This window comes from Centruroides sculpturatus, unplaced genomic scaffold, assembly GCF_000671375.1.
Source record: "Centruroides sculpturatus isolate CEXI.00-Female unplaced genomic scaffold, Cexi_2.0 scaffold778, whole genome shotgun sequence".
In the NCBI taxonomy this organism is placed as follows: Eukaryota; Metazoa; Arthropoda; class Arachnida; order Scorpiones; family Buthidae; genus Centruroides; species Centruroides sculpturatus.
The window spans coordinates 31,458-40,938 of record NW_019385068.1 but is presented as its reverse complement, the minus strand read 5'-3'; the positions used below and the strand labels follow the sequence as shown (position 1 = coordinate 40,938).

General features: G+C 27.8%; 1 protein-coding gene across 1 annotated transcript in view; it reads left to right on the top strand.

The window, feature by feature from the left end:
- The window catches only part of LOC111634178 (SH3 domain-binding protein 5-like), a 71,194-nt gene extending 68,879 nt beyond the window's left edge, over window positions 1-2,315 (top strand). Inside the window, exon 10 of the mRNA XM_023378887.1 lies at window positions 2,084-2,315. The gene's annotated coding sequence lies outside the window, so the exon portion shown is untranslated. The remainder of the gene's footprint in view (window positions 1-2,083) is intronic.
- Window positions 2,316-9,481: the final 7,166 nt, after the last annotated feature.

The following is a 9,481-nucleotide window of genomic DNA, read 5'->3' as shown; positions in this document are numbered from 1 at the left end:
GAATAGCTCATTTATTATTAAGGCAAGTCAGACAAAATTGGACAAAGGGGGGAGGGGTTGAACTTCAATAGACATCCATTTTATTTCATTAATTTTTACACAATTTATACATTTTATTATGAATAAAGTGATAAAGATTCTGAGGGTTGTTGAGTTTTGCTGGACATCCTAAGGGGGGAAGGAAGTTAAGGAAACCTGGACAAACTGGGAGAAGAGAGGGAGGGGAAGTAAAAATTACAAGAAAAATGAAGACATAATTTATGAACAGCCCTATATTAAAATACTTATTTTAATTATTTCTCTAACTTTTCTTGGGATCCAGTTTATCTTTCAGAACTTATAAATTATAAAGCATAAACTTTTAGATGCAAGTAATCTATTGATTTTTTTTTTCTTTAACTATCATTTTATATAAATATATGCTTTAGACCAGTGATGAGCAACCTTTTCTAGATGCAACTTTGTAGGCTTCTAGTGGGCAACATACAATTTTTCTTAGAGCTGCAGCCTTTAAACCTGCCAAATATCAGTATATACCAGTACAGTAGATAATAAAATAATATATGGTAATGATATGAAAACTAGTAATATACAGTATAGTTTAATCTTATCTTTTCACTGGTTTTAGTTTGAATGTTCTTTGTCATGAATATCAGCTTAATTAGGATTACATAGTGGCATGAGACAGAAAATGGAAAATAAAATACTTGCCAAAACCCTAGGACCACATATTAAGTTTGCAGGCAACAGGTTGCTCATAACTGCTTTAGATAGTCTGCTTATGATCTAAGAATATTGTATGTTTAAAGTGACGTTTTATTGAGATTTTATTAGTTTAAACTATAAGAAAGTATGTAATTAAGAATTTTCTCAGTTGACTAACTAAGATTAATTTTTGTTTTATGGGTTTTATTTTATATAATTGGAATTATCAAATATGAAAATATACAGTGGAATCTGTTTAATATAATTATTTTGGGTGGACAAGAACCAGTATTTTCAGCATGATATGGCTGCCGCATAATTATTTTGGGATTTCAATACTGATAACAATAATTGTCCAATAACATTAATTAAATAGGATATGTAAATAAGATTAACAGTTAGTGGAAATTCTGTTTTGTTGACTGACATTAAAAGAATGTGCTAAAACAATTTAAATATCAATTTAATATATTATAATGTTTAAAGCATTAGTTAAGACTGATAAAGATTACAAATTATGACTGATAAAACAGTAGCCATGGTTACAATAAAAGGATTCTACTGTATTTAGAAATATATAAATTATATTTATTACAAAATTATAATGACTCATATCTCTTAAGGTATTGTAAATGTGTGAAAACTAAACTACAAATATTATATGAATATAATAATACAAATATTATATTATATGGCTGACTACAGAAGGGAAAATGTTTAACAGATCATAAAAATGGTTATATGTAAGTAAAGAAAAATAAAATTCTTTTAAAATACAGTGGATACTAGCAAGTTACTTTTTGGTATTGATTATTATTGTATATAATTAATGCCAAAAAATCTGTGTGTGTTTGGAGTTTTAATCATCAATGATATCTACTATCAAATTCTGTCAAATCACAGTCTTAAGTTACATTTTAGATTTTAGATTGGCTAAAGTATACATTAGTATGGTAGACATTTCATTTGGGCAGTAACCAAGACATGGCACAGGGCAAAATGTCAGACTCAAATGCTGAGCAACTGAGAGGTATGAAAATTAATTTCTTATAATTTACTATCTAAGATGGCAGTTGATTGTATTGAAAATATTACAAATAGGCATTTTTGGATTAAAATTATTTTTAACTATCATGGGATAATGATGATACATCAATAATTTTTTTTCTAATATTTGGATTTGTATGCAACCATAATTGGCATAATTATCTGCATTTATTTTTGTTATAATAAAAATTTTAATGCTTTAGAATCTCAGATTTAAGTTTTTAAAACAGAGTATAATAAAAATGTTTAAATTATTTTTATATTTATAAAGAAAACTTTAAAATAGCTTTTTATACAAAAAGTTTTCTTATTTAATTATATTATATTACAGAAAGTTGTATTGAAGAATCTCATGCTGAAATATATCTGTTAAAAGACAGATTATTATTTTCTAGTCTATAAAAATTTGCTACTTTAAAGTATTTATAATAAATTTTTTAAAGGAAATATTTCTATTGTATTAAGTTTGTAATACAAAGAGTTTTAAAATCACTTAATATGGATTTTTAATATTTTACATTTGAAAAAGTGTTAAGTAAAATGAGTAAAATATTAATATTTATTTTAATTTCTTATTTTATAAGTGCCATTTATATTAATAGTTGATATGTAAGAATCTACACAAATGTAATTTATTAAAGCAAAATAAAATGTGATGTTTTACAAAGACTTGTGAAAGCATTCTGTATTTCATTATTATCATCAATTATAATTTAAGTAATTAATAACAATTTAAATTTATTTCTACATTGAAATATAACAAATATAGATTTGTTTAATATACTTATATAATTTCTGTATGTAATATTTTATTTAGTGATGATGATAGAAGTTGATTTTTTTTTCTTTACAATTTATCAATGCATGTTTCCTAGTCTATAAATTCAATGCATTTTATAATCCCAAATGGCGACATTTTTGAGAATTTGTATTGATCTTAACATTTCAACCGAATATGAACAGATATAGTTATATATATACGTTTTTTCTGTTTAACTCCACTGTGTGGATACTAAATAACAATTTTTTTTAGTAAGTCCATTATGGGTTTTGGCCACGCCCATAATGAGGTGGCCAGGCGGTGAGGGACGAGTTTTGACATATCTGGGCGGAACGCCCCCGAAAAATATTTGGGATCTTCTGATCCGTCCGGATCGATCACGGTTCCCCCAGAGCTGGTAAGCTGTCACTTTTAGTAGCTCGGCTATCTGCCCAGCAGTTATATAAGTTAGATTCTATTTTACATATTTTAAGTTGTTACACTGAAGTAATTTTAAATTTAAAAAAAATTTATTTTAACGAAAATTACATAAACAGGTAGTAATTGTGTGATTTAACAGGAATCATCATCTTTCTTAGAAAGCATGGAGATATAATCATAGCAATGTCCAACTTTTGACAGAAAATGTTTAGGATAAATTTGATGAAATTATCAATATGTCAACATCTTCTGTTTCTCCTTAATGCTGGGAAAAAAGGCAAAATCCAAATTTTATGAATGGTAAATTCAATCAAGATAAAGCAGATACTTATCAAAAACTTTACAATAACTAATTATTTTTATGTGAAGACTAAATAATTTTGCTAATACTTCTCTCTCGGATTTTATTTTAATTAATTTTTTTAAGTAGTCATGCATATTGAATCCTTAGCAACTTCAGGGATCAAACAAACAAGGAATTAAAATGGGACTCTAAATTTCTTATGATTACAAAACAATAAAAAGTAATGGATTGTTTTACATGTTATGTGGACTTTGCTCTTACAACAATGAAAAGCATTATTATCCTCCTCAAGTATTTCGAAAAGACAAACTAAATATGTTTTTTTTTTTTTCCATAATCGCTAGATCATGGTGATGATTTAAAATATGTTATTCTCTTCTTCATAAATGTATGCGTTATGAATGTCTTCAAATATGACAGAAAATGGCTAAATTAAGAAAGAAATACAGTTTTTATTCATAAACAAAAAATTTCTTATACCTTTATATGTCAGTTTTTAAGAGAAGGATTATTGGGCTGCAATTTAAAAACAATTGTAGACCTATAAATTTCCACTATAGTCTATCTGTCTATTTCCTTAATCTTGAGAACGGTGTTAGGTAGATGAAATTGAAGACCAGATATGGAAAGCTTAGAGGCAGAAGGCCCGATATACTGTATAGGAACATCAGTTTGCACTGGAAGTCATGTTGTTTCAATTCAAAAATTCTTCCCTGAATGGAGTTAGATAGATGACTGCACAACTCTGTTGCTAACAGGAAAAGTATGATGTACAGGGGCAAAACACTACTAATGAGTAAAAATATATTTAAAATTAAAAATATGATTAAAAATTGCAGCCCAGCATTGTGACGATGCCACAATAAATAATTGCTCATTATCGTTATATACTTATTGCAAGTTATACATATACACGAATATTAAACATAATGATTACTTTTCACAAATTAATTACATTAAATAATAATAACTAAAATTAAATTCTCTCTCTGGAATCTCTGGAAGCTGAGAACCACCATAAATCTGGATAGTGTAACTGGAAATGATGTGTGGATGGATATCAGGAGGTAGGCTTGAAGCAGTTTTCAAACTTATGTTTTCTTCAATAATTTCTAAATTATTGATTTACAGTTTAAAATAATAAATTACAGATGAAATACCTATGATTAAGAAAAAGTAAATGCTTCGTTAATATATAATTGTTCTAATTGTATGAAACACTGACTTCTGAAACATTTTCAAAATAAGTCATTATTATATTTTCAGATTTTCTACAGATAACTAAAAAATTTACAGATGTATGTGTAAACAAAGAATTTAATCCAAATAAGTTTCAGANAGAGGGCCTTTTAAACAATAGGTAGTCTGTTAGCGTTGGTCAGTAGTAGTCCAAATTCAATACGAACGTTTGTTTCTTGAAAATTTGATCACGATTTAAATACAGTATTTACTTTTAATATTACCGATATGTCATCGAAAAGAAAACGTGTTGTATTATCATTAAAAGACAAATTAAAGTATCTGTTTCGATTATCCGGATTTTTCCTTATCCGGACTACCTTCATCCCCAATTAGTCCGGATAATCGAGGTTCTACTGTATTAGGAAATGATAATAAATGAGAACAAGTGGCAAGTCATCTGCCATCATTTTTTTTCCAAGAAAACCATTAATATAGATGGATAAAATGGCAATTAATGAAGAAAAATTTTAGTGGGATTTGGGCGGTTTTTGGAATTTATTTGACGCATAGGATGAAGAAATATAACTAAACGCCTCAACACAGAAACTGCTCCAGTTTCTCTGATGCAATTTGTAGCCGTGATGCCGGAGGTTTTTGTCATATTAAGTTTAAAATGCTAACAAGTTGTGTAGCATTCGCCAGCAATAATTAAAGGCTGGGTAATTCAACAGGTAAATAAATGTTTTATACGTTATTTAATGGAAAGATTAAATTCATCAGCTTTGTTATATTATTTAGTTTAATAAGAATAAAGCATAAACCAATTTGTTGAACATATTAACAGCAAGATTACATATTTTCCACAATATGTCCGAAAAGGAGGAAATAGATATATTGAAGTTGAAAAAAGATACGAATTTTGAGAAATTTTTATAACCATGGTTTCGATTTTGTCATTCTATCCGTGATTTGATGAAATCTGTCGCCTCGAAAAAGTTATTTCATACATGGATTATGAGTCTGGTTGTTATTGGTAGGGTAAAGGGGTGGTCATCTGGAGAGTTTTTACGGTATATATGTGTACAGTACATTCTTTATTATTAAAAAAAGACAAAATCAATCATGTAGAGAATCAAGAAAATACTATTTCTTATATATTTTTGTTATAATAAATGCCATTGTTTTTATAATAATTTTTTCTATTGACGTTTTTTATTTTTTCGATCCTTGAAATAACTGTTTTCTGACGATAAGATCATAAGATCACATCGAAAAGAAATCGAACCTGGAACCTTCTGTTAAGATTTCGTCAATGAGGAAGCTGTTCACATATAGAATATAATTCAATAGTCAATTCCGATTTCTTAATGATTATATATATATTTTTTCTATCTGTATTTTAATAGTTTCTGAAACAAGTTTAAAATGATAAAATATCGATAATTTGATCAAATATACTGTAGCTTATTAAGTAATCAAGAAAATAATTTCATTTAACAGTTTGATGTTTTATTTATAAACTTACAAACTTTCTTAAAGCGTTAACTGAACTAAATAACGTCTTTATAACTTAAAATTTGAGTCTTAACGTGAACTCGATAAAGAGCAGGGATCCAAATAGGCAAATACTGTCATGGATAATCTCCATATGAAACAGTAAGAAGAAATACTGTCATGTATACTTTTTGTTGTTGGTAAATTTTATGTTCTCTGCTATATAATCATTAGCCTATATGAGGAATGAATCTGTTTTTACTATCCAACTTTACTATTATTTCAATAATTAGCCACTAAGGCTTAATTTAAAGTATGATTTGTTAAATCTTGTTACATATTTTATTTATATTCAATATTTTTAGTCGTGATATCGTTTAGTTGTAGTGCCAGCCATATTGGCTTATGCCAATAGTGATAATTTGGTTTCAGTTACTGTGTTAAATTTCTTTTTCTGTTTAAATAAATTTTTAGATTGTGATAATTTAATTTTAAATTATAAAGTAAGAGTGCAGTTTAGATGTCGGATAGTTGTATCGTTCTGGAGTAGCGTACTGTACTTGAAGTAGTTACTAGTTAATTTATCAATTTATAATTGATTATTCTTCCTCCAACAATATAGTAGCACTTAAATCAATCATTTTCTAATGATTAAATTACATCTAAATTGTGATTTGTGTAATGTCGAATTTGTTATATGTAATATTATGTAGTGTACGACGCTATGTGAAACATCTTGCGTGCATCGTATAATGGCCTACATCCAATAAATTTACCAACAACACTTTAATTTCTTTCCATTAAAAACAGCAAAAGTGATTTAAATAGCGTTTCTAAGGAGATCGAAACGAGAATTTTCGATTATTTTACACACGATGACTGCATCATCTCATATAAGCTTTCATCGCTCTCGTCTTGGATGTTTACATAACAAGTTGATAATACAAAGATCAAGAGTAATGAATTTTTTCACATTTATTAGCTTTGAAGTATTATAAAATATTATTAAGGGAGAAAACTTAATTGTACATTACCTTATTATAATAGAACATGTGAATTGAAACTCATAACTTCACATATTAATATAAAAAAATGACTGAATTTAGGCCTTTACAAAATCATCAAAGGATAAATTAGCTAAAGAAAGTTTTAGTTTTTTTTTATTATTTATTTTGCATTTAAATGTGAAGAATACTTTTAAATTTTTCTTTTTTAATAGTCATATTTTTATTATTTGACAATTTTGTTAGGCCTAATTATAAAATTTCAAGACTGCATTTATATTTTATGAGAGTTTGGTCCGTGTTTCTTGAATAATGAAACTTTCATATGTTTGCATAAAATTTCTACGATACGATAGGATACGATAAATGTTTATATTAAAATTGAATACTTTAAACGATGGCGTTTAACTCAGCTGATGATTATTATTATTAGTGATTATCTTTATTAATTTGTTGCTTTACTGCCATACTGTTAAATTATGGTTTTTAAATTTATCCTTTAAGATTAAAAGTAGTAATAAATAAGTTCTTCGCAGGTTGTTTATGTCTATAGTTCCTTCTTTCACAGATGTCATACCGGATACACTACAGACTACATAATATCCTAGAAACATTATGGCTGTACAACAGCACATACATTAGACCACAGAAAGTTGTCATAATCTGTAATACATAATTCAATACCCAGTGGTGGACTGGCCCACCAGGAAATCGGAAATTTTCCGGTGGTCTGTTAGCTCTGTTTCCTTTCCATATTTTGCTATAGTCTAAATTATACGGCATTTCACTCGAGAAAAATAAATTAAAGAAACTACAAGCGCTATCTATTGTATTAAATTTTTTAAAAAGTCTTATTCTAATTCCGCCTGCAAGCTGCTATGTACGCCATAATTTAGAAATCCATAGCATATACTGTATAGATATGGCAGAGAAGTTTAGAGAAGTTTTGAAGAGCAGTATTTAATTAAATATACTATATTTAAAATAAAAATATATCTTCTTCTGTTTGACTAAATAATTTCTCTACGAATAACGATAAATACTGTAGAACGGGGGCTCGTTAAGGCTTCCTATTCGGCCTGCGGCCTCGATGATTTTTTTACTAAAGCGTAATGTTTCTAATATCTTGTGGGGATTAAGACAGAAAAAAATTTCAAACTTCTACCTGTTTACGTATGTCGTAAAGGTCTGGCAACAAAATGGCCTCTGTTAGAGCCCTTTTTTAATAAGTGTGTTCTGGTTTACCGAGTAATATTGAATATGGCCCATGTATGATATATATTTGACTGACCCTTTGCTGCATCTGAGTTTGAGATCCCTACTGTAGACTAAATTGATGTGTTAAAATACCTATTCTTTAATGGTATATTTCTATATGTTTATTTGGTTGGTGGTATGTTGTATAATAATTTAATTATATATTTTTAAATTCTTTTATTTCGATAAACAATAATCGGTAAAGTGTAGAATTAGACACAGCTGGAATAGCAAATAATTTTGTCTGAACAACGATTTGAGAATTTATATGCACAGCAAAAAGAAGGTATGAGTGGGGACATCCCGTTACCACGAATTAATCTATTAAAAAATTTATTTTTGATCCCCGATCAAAAACAAATTTTTTAGTAGACTGATATTGATACAATCGGTTGCAGTTGCTAATGGTTTGGTACGACAATTGAATGCAATTTTGTAATTTTAATTTTTACATAAGGTTAATATACATTAACGATAAATTAAATAACTGATTTTTTCATTTTTATTATTAATTTTTTATCTCACACGAAAATTGCAATACTCTCTTAATATTATTTTCGGGTATCCTTTGTGTGTTTCGGCAATTTGTACTAATACACTACTATAGTTAATAAATCATAATACTGTTTAGAGTTAATACCACAATTAATGTGGATAATAAAGGTAAAAATAAGTCACTGTCTAATTACATACATATGCGATATTATTAGTAACTTATATATATTTAAGTGTGGCCTTGAAAACTTTATATTTTATTACCATTATTTTTTTTAAGCTTGATATACTGGAGTCCCGGAACGGAACTCAATCGCAACTTGGGGACTACATATTTATATTGAAAAGTTTATTTTAAAACTATTAGTTTTTGTGATTAATTGGAAATACTGGTAATACTGCCAATAACAATTTTTAAATATTTGTTGTGATTTTTTATTATTATTTATTATTCATTCGGATTAAATCGGATTTATTATTCATTTATTATTCATTGCTCATTGACTGTTCATTGACATCTGATTTAATTACAACGTTAAAAAGTGATATCACGAGTCAGTTACGATTGGATATTACTGTTATTTGATGTTGCAATGTTAATGGACAGGTACCGTCAGCTGTCTTTTGACCCAAACACGACTTCTGTACCAGATGCTGTGAGAGTCCAGATTCAACCAACGATAATCTTATAACCCAAAGATAATCTTGGAGATGTGATATTTTACTATCATTAATAGGATTCATGTTTGTATATAAACTATTAATTACATTGAAGAATTTGTTTTGTAACTC